This window comes from Rhineura floridana, chromosome 1, assembly GCF_030035675.1.
Source record: "Rhineura floridana isolate rRhiFlo1 chromosome 1, rRhiFlo1.hap2, whole genome shotgun sequence".
NCBI lineage: Eukaryota > Metazoa > Chordata > Lepidosauria > Squamata > Rhineuridae > Rhineura > Rhineura floridana.
This window is the reverse complement of record NC_084480.1, coordinates 121,576,379-121,603,209: the sequence shown is the minus strand read 5'-3', so window position 1 is coordinate 121,603,209 and position 26,831 is coordinate 121,576,379. Positions and strand designations below refer to the sequence as shown.

At 42.7% G+C, this 26,831-nt stretch overlaps 1 pseudogene; it reads left to right on the top strand.

The window, feature by feature from the left end:
• The window catches only part of LOC133376762 (uncharacterized), a 42,464-nt pseudogene extending 15,847 nt beyond the window's left edge, over positions 1–26,617 (top strand).
• Positions 26,618–26,831: the final 214 nt, after the last annotated feature.

Genomic DNA, 26,831 nt, shown 5'->3' with positions numbered 1-26,831 from the left:
GCGTAGTAAACGTCGCAAGAAGTCACCCTAAGAGTTGGAAACGACTCGCACTATAAGTGTGGGGACAACTTTACCTTTTATATATAGTACCGAATCAAATGTAAAAAGAGTGTGTGAAATTCCAAATGTTTCTTCTTTTGGTCTCATGAATTTGAGAAGACAGAAGATGACATGGCAAGGGATTCCATTCCACATGGAGTAGCCAGAGATTAATGTCTCTGCCTAAACTTAGTTGCAAATTAAGAAGGTCCAACAATGAATCAGTTTGTTCCAATGAGACAAACTTTGCAAAGCCAAGACCAGATACTCTGATTTTTCACTATCAGCAAAAATCATTTTAACATTTTGTCAAGGTAATTTTCAAATATGAAAAAATAATACAAACATCTGGGGTTTTATTTAACTAACTCAGAGTAGAACCACTGAAATTAATCATAATAATATGATGAAGTCTTCAGAGCGTGTGACAGGAGCCCTCATGTTCCTTACCAAGCTGCTGCAGGATGCTGGAGCCTCTAATGGAACACTGATCATCATCCGTGGACAAAATGCAGCTGTGGATTTTATTTGTGAGCATCCTGATATCAAAGCCATCAGCTTTGTGGGATCTAATCAAGCTGGAGAATATATCTATGAAAGGGGTTCCAGGAATGGCAAGAGAGTGCAGGCCAATATGGTAAAACTATGAATCTCTGTTGACATCTCTGTTCATAGGAAAGCTGTTGATGATTCTGAAAACACTTTTAAAATAGTGATAATTTTAATGCCTTGAGTTGTAATTCTGATGTTTTGGTATTTCATTTGAAAATGGCAAACTTTGAAATCATTATTGACATACAGTACATTTTAAATATGCCATAAAGGCGCCATCTCTGCTATCTTTTCAGCGCCTTTTGAAGACTTTCCTCTTTCAACAAGCCTTTTAAGTTGAGATCTATCCCAGTCTGCATCTGTGTCAGAATTGTTTAATATGTTTTTTAATAATGTTTTTAAACGTTTTTAAGGTTGTTTTTAAATGTTTTTAATGCTGTTTTGTTTTAATGTATTTTAAGATCTGTTTTTATAATGTTTTAAAGTTTTTTGGTGCTTTGTTTGCTGCCCTGGGCTCCTGCTGGGAGGAAGGGATACAAATTAATTAAATAAATAATAAATATGATTAACCCAAAACCTTTAAATATATATTCAGCAACTCTTAATTCTCTGGCAGAAAATTTCAAATATGTAAAAAGCTTTTTGTGACTCACTTTAGTCCTAACTTTGTATTGGTAACACAGCCGTATTTTTCTTGAAGGTCTGAGACTATTTAAACTAGTTGTTTAAAGATTAAGGTTTCATTCATGTTTATGTACATGGATATTGTTTATGCATTTTGCTTTGTAAATTAATTTGATATGTTTTTTTATTGTACCTTGTGTATTCTATTGTAAACCACTTTAAGTTCTTTTAGATAGTAAGCGGTCTATAAATGGAAATAATAATAGTAATAATAATAGTAATGTCTATTAACTGCATGGGTCTACTCTGAGTAGGACTTGCATTGACTAACACCTCTGTTTTCCAAATATTCACATGACAAAACAGCAGTATTGGTACGCATAATTTTCAAATGTGTATGGAAAGTGAAAGTAGGGTATTTTCTGAAAGGGAAATGTTTGATGAACTGAAAGGACAAAAGAAAACTGCAGTCCCTGAACATATAAATACAAAGGCATGGTTCAAAGATGGAACACACTCCAGAGCATCTTCCTCGAGACCCAATCTCCAAGATTCTACACTCCAGAAAAGTCCACATTCCTTCATCTCCACCATGATCACAAAGGGTTGGCTGCTGCATATTTGCCTAGTGATGCTCTTTTTCACTAAAATCTCATCTCTGGACTGTAACTTACTTCGCAGCAGGCTACAGGAAGCTAACAAGGGGAACCTGGCATTTCTGAAGAGCAAAATGGGATCAGCCTTTCCCTTACAATGCATAGATGATGTAGTGAACTTCTCAAACAATGAGCAAATTCTCACAAACACCTGTGAGGTCCAGGTAGAATATGCCAAGGTGGCCATACAAGAAATCTTCCAACAGACACTGGAAATCTTCAAGCAAAACCATACTGAAATGGATTGGGATGAGAATTCCAAAACTATTTTCCAGACTGGGCTGCACCAGCAAGTCAAGAACCTGGAAATATGTGGGAATGCAGAGATGGAGACTGACACTACATCTCCAAGAGGTCAGAAAATTCAGCTCACTAGACTGAGAGTGAAAAGGTACTTTCAAGTCATCTATGATCTCCTGAAAAATAAAGAATTCAGCATGTGTGCCTGGAAGATTGTCCAGATGGAAGTTAGGCAATGTTTTGTGCTGATTGATCAACTCATCCAAAGGATCCCAAGTGCAGGTACTGTGTACTTAACTTATTTATTCATTTTAAATGAGACATTTGCTTAGAACTCAATAGGGGGAAAATAGTTGATTTATAGCTATTCTAATCTATACCCACCTCCCACAAAGAAATCTTAGTACATCATATCAGATGTTCTGTTTTCTTCAGCGGTCGTCAGATGACCGGAATCCAAAGATTTTCTAGAAAAGTATGTCATCAAAACTGATTGTTCAGCTCTGATGAAAGGAAGATGAATAGATGAAGAGGAATAGAGCCTTCTTAGCAACCTGCACTGATGTTTCCTTTAGTCACCAGTAGGGGCATGACAAATGGTGTTATTCTTTATCAAATCTATTTTTTAAGGGTTTTTATTATATGGGTTTTATTAGATGTAAACTGCTTTGATATTTTTTTGAAATGAAATAGAGGTATACAAATATGTTTATAAATACTGTATATATATAAATAAATCTGTTCCCTTTGAATGTTTCACCTGAATGTTTAATTTTATGCAGAATTTTGTTTCTGGTGAACTTTCTGGAGAAGATGATCTCATGTAGTTGTAGCTGCAAGAAATCAGCTTTATCTGCAGCTTGATCCTATGTGGAGTAGGGCACTTCTTGAATGATGCAACCAAAAAGATCGGACAAATGGTGTGGGTTTTCACATGCTAGCGTCACTACCCTATTGGCATCATGAATAGGGCAATTGTGTGTTAAAACTCGACAAGACCTATCCAGCCCACAGCATCGTATCATTCACAAGCAGCCCCAACAACGACCACATCACATGAAAGCAGATATGATGGACAATTAATAAACTAAAAATAAATCACATACACATTTCCTACATATAACTTACAAAGACCAGTAAAAGTATTTGCAGAAAGTGGTTGTTTAATATAATACATCTTCTGAGGAATTAAACATCTTTGTGGTTTTAGTTCACAGTGTTCCCTGTTTGGCATATTAAGTTAAAAAGAGACAATTTTCAAAATGAATGAGGAATTTTAACTTTTCTCTTCTTCCTTTCAGCTTAACCTGCAATTGGTGATGCAATAAAAGCCACAAAACAAAACTGCAGCTTGAATAGAGTGACCAAATTGTTCATCTTTCAGTCACCTCCTTCAACGACATATTTCTAGAAAGCAAAACAGCTGCTGTTTCCTGTTCCATTTCACCTGTTCCTACATTGTCCCCCTAAAACAATTAGAAAATTATAAGATGCAGTTTTGAACTATTCAGTCCACCGTTGAAGTCTTACATTGGATACAAAGGACCAAAAGGGGAAAAAAGAAAATGTTCTGGGGAAAGAGGCAATAAATTGTCAAGCCAGAAGCTTCTCTGGTCCCTTCTCCTCCTTCTGCAACCCCTCTCAAGTTTTGATGGAGGGATGTATCAATTCCAGCATATGTGTCATCAGCCGCATCTACCCTTAAAAGACTTGAATGGTGATGTTCAAACTACAAAAGACCAATAGTTGCGCCTGGCACCAATCCCAGTGGAAACACAGAGACTTTTCCTGTTCTAGGATTTCAGATCTAGTGCAAACAATGTATCAGGACCCATTATTCCTGTATGAAGTGTGCACAATAATGTACTCTGGTCCCCTCCCCCCAGTATTTTTAGATCTTAGGTGCTTTGAATATGGTGCTAAAAATTTGGAAGCTCAGTTTATATTCATATTGTTGGTCAGCTTGAATATACGTATTTATTTATTGCCTTTATTTAATATTATTTATTTACAGTCCTTATTTTGATTGTTTTTGTTATTATCTGTCATTGATTGAAAATTATTACTTTAGTAAAGAACTGTCACTCCTAAGAATACGAGTTGTTTGTATTATGTACCCATTTTAGGAAATAGAAGCCTGGGGCACGTGGCAGAGAAGACCCTGCTGGGCCATAAGACAAGTAAATAAATCAATCCAAAATCCACTGTTGAATACTACCTTTCTTAGGAGCAATGGAAACATCACAAAATAGTGAGCAAGCTTTTGAGTTATGCAGAAAGCATCACCAGGCTGGACGTTACTCAATGCAGGGATGGGGAAAGAAAACCTGGGTTGATGTTTTATTTATTACTAAATTTAAAGATATTTGGAGCAGCCACGTCAAAGACAGGGGCAGGGTATTCCAGGCAGATCTGGATATCTTTGCAGAGGATCCCTAGTCAAGCCTTACCAACAGCACAATCCGGGGGCATCACTAGGGCGGTGCAGCGGGTGCGGGCCGCACCGGGTGACCCTGCGAGATGGGGGTGACACCCAGAGCTGCCGGGCATGGCTACCAGCAATCAAACAGACAACAGAAATGGCAAAGAAGCATTGTCTGTGGATTCAGCAGGCAAAAAAGCAACTCCTCTATCGCGCCCCCCCCTTGTGCACTTCTCTGTCCTTGGTGCACTCCAGGCTCTGCCCCCTCCTTCCTCTTAATGGTGAATGGAGGCCAAGGAGAGGCCCCTCTATCACCACCTGCCGGCAGAAAGCTCACAGCACATCATCGCAGCCTTGCCTAGAGCTTGGCAGCCTTAACAAAGCTGCAGAGAAATCTCCACTCCACAGCCCCAAAGAGGCTTATCTGGAAGGGCCGATCCCACAGGCGAGTCTGTCGCCCCCTCCTCGTCCTGGGTCAGGAATGAAGAGCCCCCCCTCCCCTTCAATATGCTCTTCCCTCCCTCCTCTAAACCATCCTGCCTCTCTAGGAGCCAGAGCTCTGTTCCTTGACCAGTTGGAGGACTGAATGGCAGGAGCTCCCCCTCCCTCCTGGTCAAGCCCCTGCCCCTCCCCCCATCAGCTCTCTGCTCTCCTTGCTAAGTTCCTCCTGCCTGTGATGATCAAACTCATCAGGATTGGGACTTGGGTCAGGCTGAACTTAGCTTAGGGGGGCTACCTTCACTCACTCGGCTTCAGTGCAGTTGGCGGTGGTGTAACATTTTGCATCCACACCAGGTGTCCGATCCCCCAGTTGTGCATCCAACTGCCAGCCGTGTTCATTCATTACACCACCTAGTGTTGCAATTTGGTGAAGTCTTTTCGTATTTTCTGCCTAGGAAGCTGCCTTTTACCCAGTCACACCATCAGTCTATCTAGGTCAATATTCCCTACACTGACTGGCAGTGATTCTCCAGATTCTCACAGAAGGCTCTCTCCCAGCCCTACTTAAGAGATGTAGGGGAGGGAGAATGGAACCTACCACCGAGCTACCCCCGTTACCAATCTATTTTCAGTGTTTGGGGCTTGTGAGATATTGTTAAATTTCTGATACATGCAGGAAAAATTTAAGGATGGTTTTAGCTGCCTTGTGTATCTAAATGCCAGAATTGGACACTTCATATAGCCCAGTGTTGTTAGCTCTGACTGGCAGCACTCCTCTGCCAGGGTCCTCTAGGTAGATAAGAGCCTTTTCCCATCGGTTGCTACTTGGCCTTTTTCTAAGTAGGAGTTGAAAGTGGCACCTTCTGCATGCAAAGCAGGTGCTCCCCCACTGAGCTGTGGGCCCTTCCCCACAGTCATCGAAAGACAGCTCTGCCATGCCACCAGGCTGCCTCATTAGGAGAAGCAGGAAGCAGGACTGATTCCGTCTGCTCTGCTGGAAGACCAGCTCCATCAGGCACCTCCTGCCCCTGAACTATTTCTAGGATGGTAGTCATTATAACAACTACTGTTTAAGAATTGGTGCCTGGGAACTCCCGTCATTATCCCTGGCCATGGGGCATGCTTGCTGGGGCTGATGGGAGCTGTAGTTCAGCATGGTCTGGTACGGGAGGAGGTCCATGGGGGTGACACCATGAGTTACCGCACCAGGTGACACCAACCCTAGTGACTCCACTGGCACAATCCTAACGATATCAGAAGTAAATCCTATCGAGTTCTATGGGGCTTAGTCCTTTAATAAGTGTGTTTAGAACTGCGGCCTTTAGGGGCATTCATCTTTACTCCTGAGTACTCCCATCTAACATCTCCACAACACTAGGCTCCCTTCTTTTTACAATAGCCTTCTGGTGACTGGACTGGACTGAGGGCACTTAAACCCTTCTTGCCAGAAGCAAGCAGGTTAGATTAAATGTTCCCTACCCAGGCTCCCTAAGCAGATGAAAAGGAATAATCCCATCACCTCAGCTCGACCTGAGAATACCCTCTTTTAGCTGAGATTTCTATCTTAATTTCCAATCAGAGTTTTTTGTTTGTTTGAATGATATGCTCCAAGCACCTGTGGTTGATGCTTAATTTGTCATGCTTAATGACATCACTAGAGCCCATCCCTATGACATCACTAGGTCCTGCCCCTGTGACATCACTAAGGCTCACCCCATGACATCACTAGGCCCCACCCCTGAAATCTCAGGGTTTGGGATGCTTCCGACCTGGCAGCCCTACTGGAAATACATTTTTTAAATTATTTTGATTATTCTTTATCAGTATTACATTTATATCCACTCCAGCTTTCTTCCAAGAAGCTCAAGATAGCATTCATATGTCTCCATGTTATCCTCACAACGCCTTATGAACTAGGTTTGGCTGATAGACAATGAGTAGACCTGGTCACATAGGAAGTTTCGGAGCTGAGTGCTGATTTAAACCCTGGTCTTCTAGGTCCTACTCCACTTAATTCCCCTGCATTTTATTCCACATTCTGGAAAGATGTAGAAATGGATACATCCATTTTTTTGGGGGGGGGTAATATTATCCCATAGATCTGAAAATGTATGGAGTTCCTTGCAAGCATGACAGCAGGAACCCCTTCTGAACCAAACTAAGATATTTTTCAGCTACATTAGGTGTTAACTATTTGTAAAACAGTAATGCTTAAGTGTCTGCAGTTTCTTTGCAAGGGAGGATGGGGAGAAAACCAGAATAACTTTGCCATGCCCCATGACCTCTCACAGGCCATGCCCCCAGGACCTCTCAGCAGCCCCACCAGGTCTACTAAATGTAATCATTTCACAAGCACCTAGTAGAATGATGGTTGATAATTTTGTTAAAGCCACAGCAAAACTTATTCTGGTTCCTACCTGAGGATAACTAAGAACTACTAACAAACAGAATGGAAACTAAATTAAACCAACCATTTTACCCCTAAGTGGCCTTGTGAAAAATGGCTAAACTATATAGTTTACACAGGAAGACCAGGATCTCTTCTTGATCATCCTAGAATGCAGGACACAGAATAATGGGCTCAAGTTACAGGAAGACAGATTTCAACTGAACATCAGGAAAAACTTTCTGTTAAAGGAGCATGACAATGGAGCCAATTCCCCCGGGGGGGGGGTCTCCAGCACTGGAGGCATTCAAGAGGCAACTGAACCAGAGCTTGGAAGATTACTTTTAAAAAGTAATAAATTACCGTTACAGTTGCATGGTCCAAAAAAGTAGTAATTACCATTACAATTACAATTGCTCTGAAAGTAACTGATTACTTTACTTTTCTCAAAAGTAATCGCTACAATTTCATTTTAGTTACTTTTAAAAAAAATTGCCTACAAGGTGCTGGCCTTGGCTGCTGCACATCTAAGTAGCCTAAAACAACATTAAAAATAAGAACACAGACACAGAGTGTAGTAGAATAAAAAAAATTATCTGTAAGATTAACAGAATGGCATAACAGAATCTCACATCCTCCCACCTCGACACACACATAATTCACTTGAAATCAAATTTTACACTTGAAATGCTGCTTTTACAATACATTTCTGTTATGTCTCAAAAGAACAGGATGCTCAAAGAGCACGTCAGACAAGAAATGTCTTTTTACAGATTATGTTGCCATCAGTACTGAAAAGGCATTCTACTGTAGCTCTTGAAGGCAGCACCCCTCCCCTTTCAACTAAAACACATTTTGATTAATATGGCAATCCCCTATCATCAAAGAAAAATGCAAACTTCAGTACTTTACTAGTTGCCTTTGTAATTTTTTTTGTCAACAGTATAACTTAGAGGTAACTTAATCCTGTACATACTTACCAGGAAGTAAGTCCCATTGAACTCATTGGGTAGACACGTATGCATAATTGGTCAGAAGCAGAACTTAAGAGACATAACGTAGGTGAACAGAAAATGCACATATCAAAAGTAATCCACCAGCATAAACGTTATCTCTTCTGCAATTAAAAATGTGGTCTTGCCCAGCATGTAGTGAAACTATGGAATTTGCTACCACAAGAAGCAGTGATGGGCACCAACTTGGATGGTGTCGAGCCCCAGCTCTCTCAGGAGGATCAAGGAGGGGAACTGGATGAGTGTCAGTGCCGGCTGCTAGGGCAAGGGGAAGAATCAGAGGGTGTTGAGACTTTCGAGGACAAGGCAGGAGGGTGTGTGTTTGACACTGTGCCAGTTCCCATGGACAGTTCTCCCGTCGAAGAAGACCGCGCTCAGCTTCCAGACGCCCCCATAGAGCCGTTGGGTGATGTCTTGGCACATGTGCCAACTCCCCCCCAGCTCCCCCCTTGGCACGTCAAGCGCTTCCCCACCTCTTGAAGCCGAGTCGGCACCTATCAAGGCTGTGTTGCCAGATGAGCCAGCAGAGGCACACCCTCTTTTGCCCTGTGCCAGACACCGGGAGAAGCGCTTCGGTCAGAGGGAGGTTCTTCAAAGGAGTCAGATACTACGGGTGAAGACCTTTCCTGCTTAAGCCTGCTCCCCCTTGACAGGGGTGCTGACTCAACTTCCTTCACACGCTGCAGAGTTTACTTAGGTAGCCTAGTTAGGGATTCCAGTGAGCTAGCATAGTGTGCCTATGAAACATATTGCCTTCGATGTTACTTTAATAAAACAGGAATTGATCCCATCCTCATCTCCGTCTCATGAGTCTCACTCTGGGCAGGACAGCTTGAGTCAGCCACCATCCCTCTTCAACAACGTTCCCATGACTGAGAACATGGAGGTGAGCGGCGGCACAGAAGGGGGAATCCCAGTCACAGTCGAGACCTTGTACGCCGAGATCCAGAACCTCAGAGCAGTCACCCAGAACCTCCGTCTCGTGAGTCTTGCTCTGGGCAGGACAGATGGCTTTAAAAGAGGATGAGACAAATTCATGGAGGATAAAGCTATCAGCGGCACCTAGCAATGATGGCTATGTTCTGCTTCCACTGTCGGAGACAGTATGCTTCTGCATATCACTTGCTGGGAATACAAGTGCGGAGAGTGCTGCTCGTGCACTCAGGTCCTGCTTATGGGCTTCCCTTTAGGGCATCTGATTGGCCACTGTGAGAACAGGATGCTATGCTACATGGGCCACTGGTTGGATCCAGCAGGCTCTTCTTATGTTCTTGTATGTATTGCAACAAACCACAAAAGTTACTTGTGGGGCCTTACAGACCAGGGATAGCCAATGTGGTGCCCTCCAGGACTACAGTTTCCATCATCCCTGATAATTGGTTATGTTGTCACGACGCTGAAGTTGGTTCCTAGTTCCCAGTTCCTTATTTGCTTGAAAGTTCAAAACACTAAACAACAAGAAAAGTTCACAGCTACAGCAATTCCATAGGAAAGTTAACATGTCTCCGAACCCTAAAATATATGTTGGGGTACCTCATATTATATATTGTTGTGATCTGGGGACTCTCCCTGTCAAGAATAACAACAAATGTATTGCATCAAAATTATCAGGCTTCTGAAATGCCTATAAATGCATAATGATGTCATAAAATCATAAAAAAATCAGTAACTGAGGGTGCCCACCCCAAACTCTTTCAGGGCCGGGACAAATCATACACCCCAGGAAAGGGGAGGGTGTTCTCTACGAGTTGCCAGTACTTCTCACCTGGCCTACAACTTTTGCTGGGTGCAGGCATCTATGCACAATCAAAATAGACAAAAAGATGCAGAAAAAAATAAGAAACTGAGGGTGCCCACCCCACAATCTGTTTTGGGCCAGGACAAATCATACACCCAAGGAAAGGGGCGGATATCTTCTACAAGATGCCAATGCTTCCCACCTGGCCCAGAGTTTCTGTTGGATTCGGGGCATGTATAAGGGCATCTATGCACAACCAAAGGAGACAAAAAGTAAAGCATAAATATCCGGGGGTGTTCACCACAAAATCTTCTCTGGGCCAAGACAAATCAGACACCCCAGAAAATGATAGGGTGTCCTCTATGCTATGCCAATGCTTACGGCAAGTGCTTATGATCTATGTGGATTTTTTAAAAAAATGTATTGGTCTTCCCTGTTACTTTGTTATAGCTCAATTATTATTTTTAAAAGCCATTGATGTTGGTGACAGAAGGACTTGTGGCAGGGTCAACAAACAATGATTTCTTGAAGAAGATGTAATTTCATTGATGACACTCTAAAGTATGCATAGATGGCATCTCATAGACCACACACACTCCCAGATGCATGGAAGTATGATATGTGGTGCCCCAAATAATCTTTTAGGAGGGACCCTCCAGTTTCTTATTTTCTTTCCTCTACATATTTGCTATTTTTCTAATACATATATGCCCTTGTCTGTACCATACATACAACAGAATCTCTGAACTGGGTGGGAACCCTCTCTTGCATGCATGGATGTATGACATGTAGTGCCCAAAGCATGGTTTGGGGTGGGAACCTGCAGTTCCTTATATACATTCTACATTGCTTGTTGTGCATAGATGCATGTATCCGTTTTGGGTATCCACAAGAAAATCCATTCCAGGCAGGATGCAGTGTCATGTCATTGAGGACACTCTCCCCTTTGCTCAGGTGCATAATGTTTCATGGCCCACAGCAAAGTTTGGAGTGGTCACTCCAAATTACATATTTTTCTCTACTTACTCTTTATTATTTTAGTTCTGCACAGATTACCTTATGAGTGCCCTGCGCTCAGCAGAAACTATAGGCCAGGTGGGAAGTACTGGCATCTTGTAGAGGCCACCCTCCCACTTCCAGGGATGTATGATTTGTCCTGACAGCAGGGGTGCAGTTGTCCAGGGCTCAGGGAGCCCTAGACCCCTTACTTTTTTGGGAGCGGGGTCCCTATGTCTCCAGCATCATATGAGCTGATCGGCATGAAAGGGGAGTGTGTTAGCCACTGAGAAGAGTCTTCTAATATGCTTCCTTGTCCTTTCCTGCTGATTGGAGCCAATCAGAGTGAAAGGAGGTGAGTCACCCACAGAGAAGACTCTTTTCAGTAGCTAATACTCTCCCCTTTCATACTGATCGTCTCCTAGGGACATCAATTGTTGTGGGAGAAGGCATTAACAAGGACCTCATTCTCAACCCAAGAGCAAAATAAGGAGTGAGGGGGGTCTGGCTGTGGCTGAGACTATCATGAAGGGACACTGCATTTCTGATTTTGCCACTACATTACTGCCTGGCATACTGCAGATTTTTGGGTGGGCACCCTCAGTTTCTTATTGTTTTCTGCATATTTGTGTCACTTTGGGTTGTACATAGATGCCCTTATCCCTGCCCTGCACCCAGCAAAAGCTCTGGGCCAGATGGGATGCACTGGCATCTTGTAGAGGACACCCTCCCCTTCCCTGGGGTGTATGAGTTATCATGGCCCAGAACAGATTGTGGGGTGGGCACACCTAATTACCTCTTCATGATTTTATGACATCATTATGCCTTTCTGAGCATTTCAGAAGCCTGATCATTTTGATTAAATATTTGTTTTGTTATTCTTGACAGGGAGAGTCCCCAGAGCACAGTGATATATGATATGGGGTACCCCAACATATATTTGGAGGTTAAGAGACATGTTAGCTTTGGCTTGGAGTTATTGTAGCTGGGAACTTGTCTTTTTTAGTGTTTTGAACTTTCAAGCAAATAAGGAACTGGGAACTAGGAACCAACTTCAGCGTTGTTATGTTATCTGAGACTGATGGGAGTTGTAGTCCAACAACATCTGGAGGGCGCTATGTTGAAGACCCAACTCTCTTCCCACCTACCCATCTGTTTCAAACACACTCAGAAAAGGGTGTCCCTTAAATTCTATGTCTGACAGTGCGTTCCTTTCAGAGGTAAAAATTAATCTGCAATCCTGTATACTTATCCATTTAACTCAATGGGGCTTGATTTGGTGTAGACATATATAGGACTGGACTCCACCAGAATACATTTCAGCATTTTAGGGGCTATACTTTATTAATGCTGTACCGACTACAACTACCAACTGCCGCTTATATACATATATTGTATCAGCCTAAGCTACCTCACATGGTTGTTGCAATGATAGATGGGGGCAGGGAATGGCCATGGTCATGGCATTCATAAATCAAAAATAAATCTGGGGAGGGGGGCACAAACAAGTAATAAGATGTCTGACAGATAGAATGTAAACAGGCGAAGTTTTCCCCATAATTGTATTTTCATACAAAAAAGGCTTACTCCATTTCATTTCTACCTGCCCCACAGCTGTCCATAAGAGCCTGATCTCCTGCAATGCCACCCCTAAACCATGCCAAGAACTCAAGTAAAAAAAACAACCACAGAATTTGGGCAATTTTCTTAAAAAAAGAACATGTGTAACAGTATGAAATACGACATTCTCAGGCAAAAAGAAGTTATGAGACAGTCGGGTTGCCAGGATTCTGTATCTTTAGGAGAAGAGAAAGTCAGCCAAGTGCAGGTGTTCTTGCAACACTGTAATGGGAAAAACCACAAGGTGGAATTCTCCCTTCTCCCTGCACAACTTTTAAAGACACAGAAGACCTCTTGGAGGCTTCGTTAGACTTTCGTTGTAAACATGCAAAGGTCTGAGAGGAGCTAGTGGGCTGGGGGAGGCATTGGGGGATGGAGCCCTTCCACATGCTCTTAACCCTCATGAAAACCCTCAAAAAAGGCAAACACAGTTTTGGGATGCATAAACAGAGCTATAGTTTCCAGGTCGAGGGAAGTAATAGTCCCACTATATTCTGCATTAGTCAGGCCTCATCTGGAATACTGCGCTCAGTTCTGGGCGCCTCATTTTAAGAAAGATATAGACAAGTTAGAGCGGGTTCAGAAGAGGGCGACGTGGATGATAGCCAGTATGGAGAACAAGTCTTATGAGGTAAGGTTGAAGGAACTTGGCATGTTCAGTCTGGTGAAGAGAAGGCTGAGGGGTTACATGATTATACTCTTTAAGTACCTGAAGGGCTGTCACATAGAGGAGGGTACAGATTTGTTCTCTGCTGCCCCAGAGGGTAGGACTAGGTCTAATGGTTTTAAGTTGCAGGAGTGTAGATTCAGACTGGACATTAGAAGGAACTTCTTGACAGTAAGGGCAGTTCGGCAATGGAACCGACTGCCTAGGGAGGTGGTGGGATCCCCTTCGCTGGATGTCTTCAAGCAGAGGCTGGACAGCTATCTGCAGGGGATGCTCTAGCTGTGGATTTCCTGCTGTGAGCAGGGGGTTGGACTCGATGGCCTACAAGGCCCCTTCCAACTCTATGTTTCTATGATTTCTATGAGTTCAGGCAAATGCCTGAAGGGTGCTCTAGACTGGTATACATTTTATGCTAGGTTCACATGTACAAGTACAGAAGTGTCTTCAGCTTGGCACAGTCCCAGAGTGGGATTTATCTTGGAGGAGATAGTTCAGTAAAGGTGGAGACAAGCTATTTCCAATTTTATAGGAGGATGGGATTCTGACTATCCCACGGTACATACGTCCATGGAGTGGAGTACATATCTGAGTTCCTGGAACTGACTTTAAAACAGGGTGGATTGATTTAAATGCATGTCTGTGAAGAAAAAGTCTCATTTCCTGATTATGTGATGTGTGCCCACTGGCTTTTCTGAACAGGAAGGTTCATAACAGATTGGGGCTCTTTGCCAGGGCTATACTATTTCCTGTCTCTGGCTAATGCTGATCCTTGGCTTGTTTCCTGACTCCACCCCACCCATCCCCAGTCTGACTCCTGGTTCCTGGTTCCCACTTGGTGGTTGCTTATGGGCTAGTCCTGATGGTGGGTGGAAATTCTCACTCCCATCTATCTTACAAAGTGTGAATGCAGGTGACATTTTGGATGCCCCACATCATACTACAGATGTGGCTCTTTATCTTTGTGCATGCACTCCCAATTAAGTAATGGAGTTCCGGTGCAGCAATAGCTGTTGAGCACATCTTGCCCATGTTGGACTGTGGCAAGTGACATCATCTGAAGTGGTGTGGTTTCCATTTCTTAATTTGCTTGAATCTCTAACTTCAGAGAAAGTGTTTTTATTTTATTTAAAAAAACAGGATTGGCCCAAAATATTTTGCGTCCTGCGGTAGGTGCCCCTTCCCCCATGCCAAGGTGCATAACATCCAAGCGCAGTCATTTGGGCATCTAACAGACAAAAGAAGCTACTTCTTCACACAGCACATAGTTTGTAGTACAACTATGGAATTCGCTCCCCCAAATGGTAATGATGGCCACCATCTTGGAAGGCTTTAAAAGAAGATTAGACAAATTCATGGAGAGCAAGGCTCTCTGTGGCTACTAGCCTGACAGCAGGGTTCTACCTCCACTGTCGGAGGCCTCTGGATCACGATGCTGATGTACTCAGGTCCTGCTTTCAGACTTCCCATAGGCATCTGATTGGCTTCTGTGACAACAGAGTGCTGGACTGATTGGGCCTTTGGCCTGAGCCAGCAGTCTCTTCTTATGTTCTTATGATGCAGGAAATCTCACAAGCAACACTCTCCTTCCCTAGAAGTAAAAATGCAGTGATAATTAAATAACCAACTCTCTGCTGCTCTTTTGTGAAACTCCAAATCAGCTTCCAGAGGCAGTTGTTTCACTCTCCCCACTGGCCCTGCAGTTCCTTTAAGAAGTGGAAATTCCACAAGGCCTGCCTAAAATCAGCACCTGACAATTCGAAAGTGAAATTCAATCAGAGAAAAATGGAGCACCATGAACGACAGAACAGATTGAAAATGTGAGCTGACAAGAAGAAAACAGAAATGATGACGTCTCCCTCTGCCAGATTACTAATGCTTTTATTTGGCAAATACATTCCATGAGTCATTTTGTAAAACATGTACTTAAGAAATGCTTGAGATCACAGCAACAGACCACAAAAATGTGTGCACACTGCTCTATTGGTGGATTGTCTCAACATTGTCTGCAGACATGTGTGAATCTATCAGGTCTTCTACGTCACCGTTGGGATTCCCAGCTTTTCCAGTGATTGCTGAAGCTGCACCTTTAACAGCAGCTTGGTACACAGACTTCAGCAGAGAACATGTTTACCTCCATGCTGTGGAAAACCTGTTGACACCAAGGTGCAAGTGCAGACTGGCTCCATTTTTTCTGATCAGTTGGTAACCCTAGGTTGAAAACTGTTAAAACTATAATAGGAGGAAACACCCTGACATTTACCAAATGGGTGGCTCCTAATCATTGTTCTTTCTCTATAAGCTACAAACAGAGATGCAATTAATTTTCCATCCACACTAGTGAGAGTGATACAGCTGCTGTGGGTGTAGAAGATCCATTTCACCAGAGGAGCCAATTGATGCTCAACACACATGCACTGTAAAATTTGCCATTGAACCACTACGTTTATTTTAATTGAACTAAATATAACTTTAATGGCATTAAAACACCCTTCCAGCTATAATTTTGTGTGTGCCACTTAAATGGAAGAGTGTTGTAGTGCTGTCATGCTATAATATTATAATGCTGATTATTAGCATTCTTTTTAAAGAACCTTTCTGGTCACTCACATTTTAGCAACATGATTAATGTTCAAATCCATCAACCAGGTTCAAATCCCCATTCAGCCATGAAGCTCACTGGGTAACCTTGGGTCAGTCACTGCCTCTCTGCCTAACCTACCTCACAGGGTTGTTGTGGGGAATAAAAGAGGAGGAAAAGAACCATGTGCACCACCTTGAGCTCCTTGGGGGAAAGGGGGGGTTATAAATGCAACACTAAATCACCGTTTCATTTTAGTGGTATTTCACTAATATCTTAGTTTGTGTGTGTTATAACCAGAAAAGCATTTTAGTTCTAGTTTAAAGAATGATTTAAAAAATAAATGGGGTGATTAAAATGGCCAGTAGTGAAAGGTGGAGCAGCAGCCTGATTTCCCCATAGCTGCTACTTACCAGGAAGGAAAAGGAAAGGGCCAAGGCAGCAGGAATGCCAACACAGTGCCAATGCACCAGCGGAGCCAATCTGGCAATCCTGCTGGTGCTTTTGCACCACAACCACCTGCCCACCCCTCCCCCTCCCAGTAAACACCAGGAACTCTGCTATCAGGAGACCAGATTCGCTAATAGGCAAAAAAGGGAATTTAAAAATTTGGGTTGGTCTTTCACAGTCCAATCCACTTCCTGTGTAGCTTGGAAGGTTTGGTAACACGTGCAGAGCTTGGAAAAGTTACTTTTTTGAACTACAACTCCCATCAGCCCAATCAAGTGACCATGCTGGCTGGGGCTGATGGGAGTTGTAGTTCAAAAAAGTAACTTTTCCAAGCTCTGCACATGCCTGAGAGCATATGGTAAGTGGTGGCAATACCTTCCATTTCCAAAGATGGAGAAATACATTTTTGTATGTTTGTTAGTGTTCTTCTTACTTTGCTTCTTTCCTGTTACTACTGTTTCTGCAGAGAACCTAACCAAGAGAATTATATTTCTCTCATCCTAGAAATCTGTGTCAAATTTATTTTTATTAATTTCAAAGCCTTTTTATTGGTCAATGTCATATGATGGTGAAGACAGCCTTTTGTATTTCAAATTGTTGGTTATGTTCTATTTCTATTTTGGGTGTCTTAACAGTTGAATCTGAAACTGCAGTTTGATGTAAAATCAGATTGATTACAATATGTTGCTACTTAAGCAATGACTCTAGCTGTTGGAAAAAACAAACTTGGCCTGCCCACAATGCATGTTTTCACTTTGCTATGCTTAAACTACCCCTGCCATTCCTATCCTCCCTGTGGTCAGTTTCACCTATCCTAAGCATGATTGTAGGGGAAAGACTCAATAAGCATGCAAATGATCAATCCATTCTCAGCAAACTTACGCAGGATTCCATTTCTTACCTCTCAGATTAAAAAGCAGAGAAAATCACTAATAGGCAAAAAAAAAACCTTGCTGTTTAAGAATGTACCTGTAGCCAACAGATATTTGTATCAAACTTTAAAAAGAAGGAAAATTGGGCAACGATAGTGAATGCACTAGGGGAGCAGGAGACCTGACTTTCTCTCTGAGATATTGTACTGCCTACAAATCTGTAAGAATGCAAACACAATTTGGGTTGGTCTTTCACAGTCCAATCCACTTCCTGTGTAGCTTGGAAGAATTTGGTAACGTGCCTCTGAGCATATGGTGAGTGGAGGCAACACCTGCAATCAGCCCAAATAACAGAAACAAGACAAGTGCTTTGCTGATCATGTTTTAGCAGGGAGGAAGCAACAATATTAAAACAGTTGATAGAGTCCAGATAGTCACTTTAAATATGTTTGATTTAATTTGCAATTTTAGTGAAGTTTCCTATAGTAAATCATTTTCCTTTGCTTCTGTTTCTGTGAACACTTTGCAACATGAAAAGAAAGTTCCAAAAACAATTGTGGAATATTGGCACTGACTATTCTGCAGAATAGTCTCCAGTGGACATGAGGAGTGTCTCAGCTTGCACAAGATCAAACAGTGGGAGGTGAAATATATTCTAGCAAAATTCTAGGTGTGCTCTGTTTTTAATTGACCATGCCCACCGTTCCTTAAGTGGACTAGTTTAAGCATAGCAAGGTGAAAACATGCATTGTGGGCAGGCCAAGTTTGTTTTTTCCAACAGCTAGAGTCATTGCTTAAGTAGCAACATATTGTAATCAAACTGATTTTACATCAAACTGCAGTTTCAGATTCAACTGTTAATGCGCCCATAATAGAAGTAGAGCATAACCTCCAATTTGAAACACAAAGGGCTGTCTTCACCATCATAAGACTATGACCGATAAAAATGCTTTGAAATTAATAAAAATAAATTTGACAGAGATTTCTAGGATCAATAATGAGAGAAATATAATTTTCTAGGTTAGATTCTTTGTAGAAACAGTAGTAACACAGAAAAAAAGGAAAGTAAGAAGAACACCAACAAACATACAAAAATGTCATTCTCCATCTTTGGAGATGGCAGGTGTTGCCATCACTCACCATATGCTCAGAGGCACATGTTACCAAATTTTCCAAGCTACACAGGAAGCAGATTGGACTGTGAAAGACCAACCCAAAGTTTGTTTGCATTTTGACAAATTTGTAGGGCAGTCCACTATCTCAGAGAGGAGGTCAGGTCTCCTGTTACCCTGGTGCAGTCACTATAGTTGCCCAATTTCCCTGCTTTTTAAAGTTTGATAGAAATATCTGTGGGCTATAGGTACATTCTTAAACTGCAAGGTTTTTTTGCCTATTGGGGAATATATATATATATGTCCAAAGGTTTTCATCTCCCACATACCACTGTCATGAATGGATGCAGCTGAAAAGGCTAAGGGGAGTTAAATATGAAAGTAGCAGAGATTCTAACACTTATAGAAGAGAGGAGAAATCTTGAACACCTCTCCCCCCCGTTATTAAAAAAAACCCACTCCCCATAGTCATTTTATGTATGGGGGAGAAAGAACAAAGAAGCCACAAAAGATCTTTGGACATGTTTGCTGTGATTCATGTAGAGACAAAGAATGAGAAAGCACGAATATGAGAAATGACTTTAGCATTATGGGCTAGTTTCTTGCTGTTACACACAAACAAAATGTTTGCTCTGGGTGGCAATAAGCTTCCATTCCGACAGCCTCAAAATTTTCTGGGAAATGTACATCTTCTGCAAGTGGTCGGTCTCCTCTGTGATGGTGGAATCAGTTGGCTCTGCCTGTCACTAGTTCTGGCTCCACCCAAAGTTGGTCTCCCTGCCTTCCCCACTACCAATCCCAATGAGCACCAGCCACCACTGACTAGAGCCCTGATCGCTCATTGTTCATTACATGACTAACAACTGTGTGATGGGCAGAGTGGGGGCATGCCCACTGCCGCCACCCTCACCATTGTGTCTCCTCCTGCCACCTCCTGCCATCTCATATTGGTGCTGAAGGTGTGGGGGGGAGGGGAGTCCATGTGCCTAGGCACCACATGTGTAGAATTGAGACATTTAGAATCCCATGGCACCAGGGCCCTGAATCATGCTGAAGACCCATTGTTAATTACAGTTATGTGAGGGGCAAAGACAGCATAGGGCTTTAGTCCTTGACATGTTTATGCTACAGACACACACAGATTTGAAACCAACCATGTGCACTTTAATGGGGGGCTGGTGAGGGGGAATGCACTAACTCTATCCCCTCCATCTTTGTTTCCAACACCTTCAGTTTCTTGAGGACAGTTTAAAAAGTTTTCCTCTGCTTTCCTGTGAGGCTCCTATGCCAAGTTCTACAAAGCACTCTCTCACCTACTGAGAGCTTTCATCTCACCTGTTGCTTCTTCAAGCAAACAATGACCAAGGAAAAAACTCAAATTTAAAAATTGCACTTTTTAACCAATCAGAAACATTCCTGTTCTCTGCATGCTATTCCACGCTACCTTTTTCAAATCCAAATGCCGGAGAACGAGAAGGCAGATTTGGAACTGACTGAATGTGACAACTCAGCAAAACACAGAAAAGGGCAGGATGGGAAGCCCCTGGAAAATCTGTCCTTTCTACAAGAGCAACCGTCATTGTGTGAGTGCCAAATCTCAGGTGCTTTGCACAAGCTCAGGTGTCTTGTGTCACATGCGGATTTTACTCACACAAGCACTCCAAGATAATGCTTTGGCTAGGAAGAGAAAGAAAGAGCCTTCCCTAGATGGAAACATCTGAAGTTCAGAGTTACTGAAGCTCTGTTCAAAGGCCTATCCAAAGGCCAGTTGCTGGAAACCTCAGCAGGGGCGAGTGCTCTTGTGCTTAGGTTCTGCTTGAGGGCTTCTCACAAGCATGCGGGACTAGAGAGGCCACTGACTTGATCCAGCAGGCTCTTCTTGCATGTTTAAGTTAAAAGATGACTTCACCATCAATTTCAGCATCTCACTCAACTGAATACAAGCAAGCAACTCCATAACTTCTGGATTAAAGAATGCATTGTGATGGAAGGTAGCCTAAGACTGGATGAAAATTATCTTAGCTAAAGTACTTGAAATATAACTGTTGACTTTTTGGACGGTTACTATTTATTTTTTAAAAATATTTGTGTCGCTGACTTAATTTTTTTAAAAGAATATTAATATTAAAATTTTGGTAAAAATGTATTTATTTCACAGGCTATATTATATTAAGCCCCTTGAATTGCATTGCCCGTCTGTTCCCTGACCTCAACTAAACCGCAGTCTCCAACCCATTGACGTAATAAACCTTAAACAAAACTATGCAGGTAAGAAGCCAGCAGGGGTGTGGGGGCTTTCCAGTGTTTTGCACCGCCTGCAGCATGTACGACTATCTGCCTGTTGGACAGAAGTCATGGGTGTGCTCTTGGTGCAATGAGCTCCTGGCTCTCCGGGAATGACTTCATTTCCTTGAGGCCAAGGTGGCAGACCTGGAAAAGCTGAGAGAGGCAGAGAGGTGTGTGGAGGAGGCCTTCAGGGACGTTATAGCTGTGTCCCACTCCAAGGATGATAGCTCTCCTGCTATCATGGAGAACGATGGTCTCGGGGAAAGAGAGCATCCAGCTGAGGAAGAGGGAAACGATCCCTTAGAAGGGACCCATTCCTTGGGGGATGAGCAGCTATCCTCTCGTGCCGAGGATATATCTCCAGAGGGTGGAGGGATCCTTGTAGTGGGTGATTCGATCATTAGGAACATAGACAGTGGGGTGTGTGATGGGCGTGTAGACCGCAAGGTGTTTTGCCTGCCTGGTGCGAAGGTTGCGGATATCGCCCGTCGTTTAGATAGTTTGGTAGACAGTGCTGGGGAGAAGTCAGTGGTCGTGGTGCACGTTGGCACCAACGACATGGGGAAATGCAGCCGTGAGGTCCTGGAAGCAAAATTTAGATTGCTAGGTAGGATGCTGAAAGCCAGGACCTCCAAGGTGGCTTTCTCTGAAATGCTACTGGTTCCACGCGCAGGACCAGCCAGACAGGCCCAGCTTCGCAGTCTCAATGCGTGGATGAGACTATGGTGTCGGGTGGAAGGGTTTGGATTTGTTAGGCACTGGGGAACATTTTGGGACAAGCCGGGCCTGTACAAAAGGGACGGGCTCCACTTGGATGGAATGGAACCAGACTGCTGGCACTTAAAATTAAAAAGGTAGCAGAGCAGCTTTTAAACTGACTGAGGGGGGAAACCCGACAGGAGCTGAGAAAGGTCCGGTTCAGAATAAACCTCCCCCTGGGATAAAAACCAAAGAAATGATGACATTTTAAAAGGGGTAGGCCTAGAAGTAGGCATTGTGAGAGCAGGGGCACAGGATATAAATTCAGAAGAGCAAAATTACCACAGGCCAAACCGCAAGTGCCAAAGACACTTGAAGAGAGACACTGCTTACAAGTGCCTGTACGCTAATGCTAGGAGCCTCCGAACCAAGATGGGAGAACTGGAGTGCTTGGTCTTAGAGGAGAGCATTGATATAGTGAGCATAACGGAGACCTGGTGGAATGGAGAAAACCAGTGGGATACGGTTATCCCTGGATATAAACTATATCGGAAGGACAGGGAAGGACGTATTGGTGGCGGAGTCGCTCTATACGTGAAAGAAGGCATTGAATCCAGCAAGCTCGAAACCCCAAAAGAGGCAGACTCCTCCTTCTGCAAGGGAAAGTCCTGTCTCAGTAACCTATTAGAATTCTTTGAGAGTGTCAACAAGCATATAGATAGAGGTGATCCAGTGGACATAGTGTACTTAGACTTTCAAAAAGCGTTTGACAAGGTACCTCACCAAAGACTTCTGAGGAAGCTTAGCAGTCATGGAATAAGAGGAGAGGTCCTCTTGTGGATAAGGAATTGGTTAAGAAGCAGAAAGCAGAGAGTAGGAATAAACGGACAGTTCTCCCAATGGAGGGCTGTAGAAAGTGGAGTCCCTCAAGGATCGGTATTGGGACCTGTACTTTTCAACTTGTTCATTAATGACCTAGAATTAGGAGTGAGCAGTGAAGTGGCCAAGTTTGCTGACGACACTAAATTGTTCAGGGTTGTTAAAACAAAAAGGGATTGCGAAGAGCTCCAAAAAGACCTCTCCAAACTGAGTGAATGGGCAGAAAAATGGCAAATGCAATTCAATATAAACAAGTGTAAAATTATGCATATTGGAGCAAAAAATCTTAATTTCACATATATGCTCATGGGGTCTGAACTGGCGGTGACCGACCAGGAGAGAGACCTCGGGGTTGTAGTGGACAGCATGATGAAAATGTCGACCCAGTGTGCGGCAGCTGTGAAAAAGGCAAATTCCATGCTAGCAATAATTAGGAAAGGTATTGAAAATAAAACAGCCGATATCATAATGCCATTGTATAAATCTATGGTGCAGCCGCATTTGGAATACTGTGTACAGTTCTGGTCGCCTCATCTCAAAAAGGATATTATAGAGTTGGAAAAGGTTCAGAAGAGGGCAACCAGAATGATCAAGGGGATGGAGCGACTCCCTTACGAGGAAAGGTTGCAGCATTTGGGCCTTTTTAGTTTAGAGAAAAGGCGGGTCAGAGGAGACATGATAGAAGTGTATAAAATTATGCATGGCATTGAGAAAGTGGATAGAGAAAAGTTTTTCTCCCTCTCTCATAATACTAGAACTCGTGGACATTCAAAGAAGCTGAATGTTGGAAGATTCAGGACAGACAAAAGGAAGTACTTCTTTACTCAGCGCATAGTTAAACTATGGAATTTGCTCCCACAAGATGCAGTAATGGCCACCAGCTCGGATGGCTTTAAAAGAAGATTAGACAAATTCATGGAGGACAGGGCTATCAATGGCTACTAGCCGTGATGGCTGTGCTCTGCCACCCTAGTCAGAGGCAGCATGCTTCTGAAAACTAGTTGCCGGAAGCCTCAGGAGGGGAGAGTGTTCTTGCACTCAGGTCCTGCTTGCGGGCTTCCCCAGGCACCTGGTTGGCCACTGTGAGAACAGGATGCTGGACTAGATGGGCCACTGGCCTGATCCAGCAGGCTCTTCTTATGTTCTTATGTTCTTATTGCAGTCTTATTTTTCTATGTGAATAAATAAAGATGTAGGCACAAAATGGAATCCTGATTTGAATCGCTTCCTTTGTTGAACTCCACACTGAATCACCCCAAGCTGGGGCCATTCAAAATATACAATGGCCATCTTGAATCGTCATATTGATCAACAGATCCCCCCCCATTATAGCCAGTATCCCAAATCTGTCTATAATGGTGGAATAACATCTCGTTTTGTGATATGTATCTGTTGATATTCCTCATCTTAAGCAGTTATTAGTTTTGTACTAGTGAAGCAAGTTTGAGGGCTATTCCTTAAATAAATCTAAAATTAAGTTTGATTAAATTTGATTACATTTGGGATGTGAATGTTGAGCTGAATACCTGAAAATCAAATTTTGAACATGAGATTTGTCTTCAACATTTGTGGTTTGAATTACTGGGGTGGTAATCAACTAAATAGGTTGTGCTAGCGCAAGGATTAGCATTAGTACAACAGGACTTCCCCTCTCTTCCCCCCATATGTTCATCCCCAAATCTGCTCCACAGGATGGGAGGAACCCCCAGAACAGATGTAAGGGGGTAAAGGGGGGAAGAAAGGAAGGAAAAGTTCCATTGCACAAGGAGAAACCTGTGTGCTGATGGAACCAGCAACTTAGTGCTATGTTGAGTATAACTCTTGGATTGTTGGCAGCTGTTTTATCCGCTATCTAATATTGACTGCTGCAGTGTATGCTTTGATAATTCCTGTTTAGACTACTGCAATGTGCTTGTTGTGGGTCTGCTCCTGAAACTGATGCAAAGATATCACCTAGAACAGAAAAGAACAATCAGGCTGATTAACGGTGCTGGTTACACAGGACACATAATGTCAATTCTCAGTGAGGTCTAGTGGCTGCCAATTTGAGGTGTTGGTACTTTTCTTGAAAGCCCCTTATAGCCAGGTCCAAGCAGGGTGAATTTATTTAAATCAGGGATAGTCAACATGGTGGCCTCCAGAGGTTGTTGGACCACAACTCCCATCATTGTCCATGCTGGCTGGCATGAATGGGATTTGGAATCCAACAACATCTGGAGAGCATTGCATTGGCTACCCCTAATTTAAACCATGTTTCCCATTGGAACATCATATATTTCCTAAACAATAGTGCATACTGATAATTCAGTCTAGCCACTAAAACATGTTAGTTTACATTTACAATAGAGCATTTACACCATCAAAGAAGGTATTAGACATTCTATATTATATATAACTTTATAATTGTACTTATTTTAGTTGGGTGGCATTGTACACAATTCAAAATGTTTGCTAATTGTATCATAGACCATGGGTTTGTCTGTTTAGAGACAACTTAAAGCCCACCACTTACCCAGAGAAACCGCTACAATTGCTGGCAGGTGTTGAGCATGGCCGTTTATTTTCATAAAAGGGACAGATGTACTTATTTGTGGATAAAGAGCAAAATGTCATAATTTAACATGTTTGAATGGAAGAGCATTTTCCCTGATACAGTAACACACTAGAATCAACAGACTCAAAACTAACAGTCAATTAATTTGTAGCCGCACCAATTAAAATTTACTGCCATCATTTATAGATCGATTAAGGTGCTTCCAGACCACCAGTCTTTTGCGGGAGGGATTCAAGAATATAACAGAACTTTAGGTTTGTGCATTTAAAGTAGATTAAAATGCTGTTACCCTAGCACAATAAATCCACTTTTAAAAAGAACGTTTTGTGGTTTTGAAAGTGACAGGGAAATGCATTAAAAAGTTTGGGATGAATGAATAATTAATAGGAAGATCTGTAAACACTCCACAAGTAATAAGGATACACTCAGGATGAAATCTGATTGTAATATAACTGCCCCATAAACAAATCAGAATGAATGTTCAATAAAGTCTAACCACTATGTAAGCTTTGTGCATGCAAATCAAGATGAATACAGAATAAACGGGTCATCTGGAGAACTCCATAGCTCACTGATTAATCAGCAAAAACTTTGGTTGATGAATCTACCATTTAAAGTGTGTCAAATGACAGCCCTGATGAATGCTGCTATACCCACTCACTTGGGAGTAAACCCCACTGAACTCAATGGGACTTACTTCTGAACAGAAATATATTTGAAGTAAATGGTAGCAAGATTCAGAGGGATAAGGATCATAAAACACTTTCACCATGGCACCTTCTTACTGAATATTGATACATCATTCTTGTAATGGCAGCTTATACTCACAGTTTTCTAAACTGAAGAGTCAGATTCCAGCACAGGTTCTAGGGAGGTAGGGAGACACAACTAAATACATTGATTTCAATTGGCTTGATTTAAGTGAACTCACTGAACTCTGACCTGGATTGTGTCATGCTTGGTTGGCTGCTGGTTCACACCATCCTAAATAAATGTGTTAGAACAGAAAGCCTAAGAGCCAGTTCACACTTCCATTTTTCCCACTAACATGTATTTCTACCATGCAACCACATATATGCTCATAATCACACAAGGAAAGCATCTTATGGACGGGTGGCAGAGGGATTCACTTTGTAGTTATTGCTGAAGTTGCAGAAATAACTTGGCATACTGTCACAAACAGGGAGATCAATGCACATCCCTACATCTCCAGTTCACATGGTGGATGAAAGTTACTTCATTCATCTTCCTCACCCTTCCATCCACACCTATGCACCAAGTATTTGGTTGTACGTGCTTCAGGGATGGGGGACCTGTGGCCCTCCAGATGTTGTTGGACTCCAACACCCATCATACACAGCCAGCATGCTAATGGATAATGGGAGCTGCAGTCCAGCAACATCTGGAGGGCCACAGGTTCCCCATCCCTGCACTGCACCAATGATTTCAATATGCTGTGCTGCGTACAAATTCATGAAAAAAGACTGATCTTCCTTTGCAGAGCCATACAAAACACTTATAAGCCAAACAGGATTTTTTTTTTACATGCTCCACTTCTTGTAACGTTAGTTTCTGATATAGGAGTACCACAGCTGTGGGTTTGGGCATCCCTCATCAGCAACCTCCTCTCTAAGGTGTCAAGCACATCTCCCGAATGCTCCATCATGCTGGTCATTGAATACGAATGGGAGAAATGCCTGAAGCACATCAACTTTGATAACCAAACTTTAGGTGCTGGACACAGTCAGGTTGGACAGGAAGCAGTACCTAGCACCACTCTGCTGGGCAAGTGAACTGTTCACCCAACCCTGTCTCCCTGCTGCTGTTTTCATGAAACCCTCCCACTCTGCCTGATAACACCAGCCTTTACACTAAGGGAGGAGAGAAAACATTTTACTTCCGGCTTCAAGAAATCCACTTGCTGTGTCCAGCATTTAGCAGTTTTAAAAAATGGCTGCTGCTTATATTTTTGTTGATATTTCACCGTACCCGAAATCTTTTTCATGT